Raw genomic sequence first — 6,000 nt, forward strand, 5'->3', positions numbered from 1 at the left:
TCTACACATACATCGTCAAAGTTCTATATCTATTTCTATATTTGCCGAAAAAAAATTTTTAATAAAGAAAAAAGTACAACTTTTTACATTACGATATAAGATAAAGCTTTCTGCAAAAGATATGTCAACGTAATACGAGTAGAATGATTAATTTTAGCCTATTTATACATCTTAATACAAAATAAATATAACCACTTAAAGAAATAACCTATCCATTTTATATTTAATTATGCAAACAGAAACTTTGAAGTATTAATAACATTTGATCATTGATTTTCAAATACATTTAAAAAAAATACTCAATTGTGATGTATAAATAGTCTAATGATGTTAACTGTCGGCATATTTAATTATAACATGTTATACACAGAAAGAAAGAGTCTTGAGTCAAACGTAAATTTTCTTAAATTAAGAAAATCTTAAGAAAGATTGAAAATTTCTTGAATGAAGTTAAAATTTCTTGAACGAAATTAAATTTTTTTAAGCCAAAAAAATTACTTCTTGCTCCAAAATAACTTCAGCTTTCCTTACAATTTTCTTGGTTCGAGAAATTTTATTTTTTCTGTGTAAATAATACACAAAATTATTTTTTTACATAAAACTATAATTTTTATGAAAATACACTTACGTATCTAACAGTTCAGAAATTTGTAAATATATATAAAATTATACAGAAATATATATTGTTTAACAAATAATTTTAATTAAAACTTTAATTAAAAATTTCTCACAATTTTTTCGTAATGTTTTCAACTAGCTAAAAAATCTCGAGGTAAAAATAAATTAATTTCGGAAATTTCTCTTTTAGTCTTTAAAGATTCATCACTTTCTTTTCTAATCAAAACAAAGAAACCGAACCAATTTTATTATAAATGAGACTAAACTACAACTTTTGTAGCGAAAATTTTTCTCTACGATCAATTGTTTATCTAATAAAAATTAATAGATTTTAAAAACAGAATTTCCGCAAAAAATTTTTAAAATCTCGCTTAGACACATAGTAAATTAACATAAAAATTAAAGTTCTCATAAAAATTAGCTCACAGTTATATACCTGAAAATTTTGAATTCAAGATCCCATATCAACGACAAGAGGATAATTAACATAATTTTCCGAATTTTCATTGTTTTGGATATCAATGACGTAAGAGAGATTTTTTTTAATCACTTATCGCAATGAAGATAAAATTGTATTCATACCGTTTTTTTTTTATAAATATTTGTGTATTGAAAAAATTTATTTATTTGAGAACGCAAATGGTTATTATTTTCTCAGTCATATATTAAAGTATTTATTCAATAAACTACGCAATGTAATAATACAGTCGAGTCTCTTTATGAGTCCTATTAGTGTCTCTCATATTAACGCGAGTCCGATTAAAAAAAAAAAAATAACAAACAAGACTCATAACAAGACTCGATTGTAATTAAAATAGATAGAATATAAGTTTTTGAAAATGTTATCTTTGCTGGCTTTGAAATTCTTTTTGAAGATGTTTGTTAAGTCGTAGAACGCCGGGGTTGGTTCATCAAGGTCAGAAATTTCGAACTAGAACCTCTCAGTCTCAGGTTACTCAGGTTCTACGACCTGAGTCTTGTCCAAACTAACCTTGGTTCCTTATAATTGTCCGATCTTCTTGGAGAATTTTACCCAGGTGATTCAATCATGCTCTGCATATCCATCTTCCAAATCCACCCGATTCTTCGATATTCTTGTTTTGAAGTCAAATGGCCATGATTAGATCTGGATCTCAATAGAATCATCATTTTCGATGTACCCTAGACAAACTCCAACAATGACTTCGCCAACATGAGTCCTCAGTTTGTCGAAATTCATTAATAAAACAAGCGGCAAGTCGTGTAATTTTTTTATAGTAAACAAACAAATTATTTTATTTTACTTCATCAAGCAAATAGATGTTTAAAATTGGATTTGGTAAATCATGATTTTTGAATCTTTGCTAGTATTTCTAGAATCCTTAAATATTATACTATGTAATAAATATTTACATTTTCAATGAAAAAGTAAAACCATTCTTTTGATCTTACATTCACTTCATCAAAATTAATTTAACTCTCATACACCTTTCCTTTCACAAATCTCTAATGCAGTATTTTACATGAGCATAATATTAATATATTTTGAATTTTAAATTCTTAAAATTTTCCATTTTTTAACGCTAAAAAATTTCTGTTTGCAGAAAATAAAAGATTTATGAAGAATTTGATTTATAAAAAAATATTTTTTTCCACAGAATAGACAGGAAGTTATTTTGAAGACAAAAAGTTGTTTTAAAGGAAAAAATAAATTTCTTGACTCAAAAACATTTATCAGTTTGTCTAATGCAATCTTGGTTTTCTGAAATATTTTCTTGATCCAAGAAAAATAGTTCTATAGCGAAGTTTTTTTTTGTGGAGATAAAATAAAAATATTTCAAAGTTAAGAAAAACATTATGAAATGTAATAGATCATCACTGGTTCATCTTTTCCACTGGTTTGATTTTAGAGTGAGAAATTTTTTTCTCGTGAAAAAATTTTCATTTGTGGTTCTGTTTCATTTCTTCCGGGGCTTCTTTATCATCATAAGTAATCTAAATTGTGAAATGGGTTGAGAAGCGTTATTTGTATGACATTTTGTCTAGTTAATAATAATATTTCTAAAATGAAAATATAAAAAAGTGGGTATACAAAGAAATCAAGATATGGTCGATAAATCCACTGATAAGAATGGATGGTGACCATTTGCGTTGATCAGCTTCAAGACATAGGTCATCAAACATCCGGTATTAGAGTTTTGGATTAACAAGCAACCTAAGCCGTCGCAACCCTCTAGATATATCAATCAAAGATCATTATAATGGGTAAATCTATTGCATGTAGTATATTGGATGTAAGCATATGTCTTATTTGAGATAGCTAACATAACTAAAGGACAGTATACTACTAATATTATATTGGAAGGGTTAGTTTTACCACAGGTTTATAATACATGTGGCCTTGTTCAACCCCTGATAATTAGCTTCGGTCATAAATTTCAACCTTCTATACATAACTTTATATATCTTTGTCGTAAGTTGAACATGTTGAGTGTCGTGAATTTGTTTTTATACTTTTTTTTATTTATCGTGTAAAATATTGTTTTGATATACTGTCAAAACGAGATAAAATTATGATTCGTTATGTAATTCTGCTATTTTACTGTATGCACAAAAAATATTAGGGATTTCTTACTGAATTATTAATATTCTTGATCCAAAAAAATATTAAGGATGAAAGAAATTTTTGTAGTCAATACAAAAACTTTTTTGAGCCGAAAAATTTTTTCAAAACTGATATAAAATTCTTTGGTTTAAATTAAAAAAAAAAAAAAAAAAAAAAAAAAATTTAGTTTGTCCAACTGAACACAATATTTCACAAAAAGAAAAAATTTTTCGCTGAGATATAGATACGAAAATTACAAATTAAATATTTTTAGTAAGAATTTATTTTTGAAAAAAGAAATTATTATTTTATATAAATTAATTGTTGTTTTTTAAAATACTTTTTTGATTCAAAAATATCAACAGATTCGGTAGAATCTGGCGCCAAGTTCCGTTCTCAAGCCAGACTACCGAGTGTGTATATACCGTAAGCAGAATCGTTTTTTGAGGTTACAAGTTTTTTTTCAAATTTAATTTGATTTTTTTTTTTATATGATATTTTATAATAGTAGTTCATGCTTTTTATTACGCGTATTACTTGATTATTATCAATTATCTTTATAATTTCTATTTAAAATTATTAAAAGTAATCAGCACAAACTATAGCGACCCAGATTTTTAGATTTTAACTTTTTTCTTATGTAAAAAGCGGACGGCCAAAGACTAAATAATATAACGATGCATGCTAATCTTATAATAGATGGGAAACTACAGTGAAAAAAAGATATTTGACAGCTTACAATTACACATGCCAGGCGGCGCAAGAAAAACTTTTACATGAACTATAGCTTAAAGGGGATAGTTTGCCACCGGAAATGTATTAAATTAAAATTGTCAATTTTTATTATAATTACAAAAAAAACTGAAATCCGAACAAAAACAGTTTCATTGTAAAAAAATCGTGCCAAGTCCACGTTCATAAGACTATTAAGAAAAAAAAAATTTTATTTCTTTACAAAAAGATATAAAATAAAAAATTAAAAAATCCAAGTAACCGATATGGTTGTATATGATTTTCGAAAATTAAAAAAAAATTTTTATAAATTTAAAAATTAAAAAAAACAATTTTGGAACGTACTTGGTGTGTGTTATTGTGTACTTCAATTTTTTTTAAGTGTCTTAGTAGATACAATTTAGGAATTTCATAAAAAGTGAAATATTTCGTAACTACGCACACTAAATACGTTCCAAAATTGTTTCTTTTAATTTTTAAATTTACAAAAATTTTTTTTTAATTTTCGAAAATCATATACAACCATATCGGTTACTTGGATTTTTTAATTTTTTATTTTATATCTTTTTGTAAAGAAATAAAATTTTTTTTTTCTTAATAGTCTTATGAACGTGGACTTGGCACGATTTTTTTACAGTGAAACTGTTTTTGTTCGGATTTATTAATATCCTAAATTAAATTAATTTTCTGTATTGTAAAATGTTTTAATTAAAGTTAATCTCACACTAATTGAAACTGTTAAATAAGTATCGAGAAGGGTGTATTCAAACCTGTGCAAAAAAATTAAAACATTTTAATTTACCGAAAATAATAATAATTTAAATAAAATTCATTGTAATACTTTATCTTTTGAACAAAATAATCGAGAAGGATGTTATACTGTAGTATAGTATTAATTATAATGGTCTAAAATAACAGTTTGATAATCACGGGTGAATCAAACTAACCGTGTAATCGGTGATGTTGAGCTATTACAAGCTTCCTTTCACTATCGAAAATTGTCGGGACAGTCGACAAGGGTGGATGATCCCCCTTTTTACTCTATAATAGACTCTCTACTGATCAAGTGTCATCATAAAAAAAATATCTCTTTAAAGAAAAAAAGATATATAAAATTAGTTTTTAGCATTGATGAAAAAAAGATCAATCTCTCCGTTCATCTTTGACAACACGTTAGAATTATAAGTAGTACACACAGTGAAGAGACTAAAATCTTTCAGTATCCCGGGAACAGACCGGAAAATGGTCAGTGACACATAAAGAGCATATTTCGAGGTATTAACACTCTTTTAAAAAGTTCGTGGCTAGGTATAAAGCGAAAACCAGACCAGACTACCTGTATTCACGCCTGTACGCCTCATAACAAAAATCTTGCTGCTTAATCTTGGGATCGACGTACTAATGGGTCTATAAGAAGTGGATTACGTTGACTAATCCTATACAATAGCTAAATACCGAACTGTGGATATAATATGTATCTTGGGCACTCATGTTCAAGTGGTTGAGTAAAAAATAATGCAAACAATAATAAATTAGTACTTAAAGTAAAACATTTACAAATATTTATGATAAGCAAGTTGTTATCGTTAAGATATCTTATGACATCTGTTATTGTTCACATACAATTAATTTTAGTTCATTTACAGCTGCAGAACTACACGCAGGTCAAGACAGTAAAAAAGAAGAAATACGAGCTCATACTTGAACTATCGCTTACGCCAATTGTACATGTGTTGTTGGTCGTATTTAATAACAATCGATTTTGTACATTCTCTTCTATATATTTTTATCATTTGTTTTACTTTCGTTATCTCTTATTATATAATTTTTTTTACCATAAATTTATCTTCTTCATTACAATTCTTTACTTTTATAATTTTTTTTTATATATGTATATACTTTGAATAGAATAGACTGAGTAAATAATATTATAGTACAAAAAGTATCACTATACCTGTTTTGATTATCAAAGTAGATATTTTTCACACAACTAATTTGGAATGCAATTAAACGTACAGCAGCAATGAAACATGAAACCTTTCGTTCCATCAAGTGTTAGGTAGTGC

The sequence above is a fragment of the Cotesia typhae genome, unplaced genomic scaffold (assembly GCF_013202065.1).
Source record: "Cotesia typhae breed Kobodo isofemale line unplaced genomic scaffold, CoteBio_Ctyphae contig_119, whole genome shotgun sequence".
In the NCBI taxonomy this organism is placed as follows: Eukaryota; Metazoa; Arthropoda; class Insecta; order Hymenoptera; family Braconidae; genus Cotesia; species Cotesia typhae.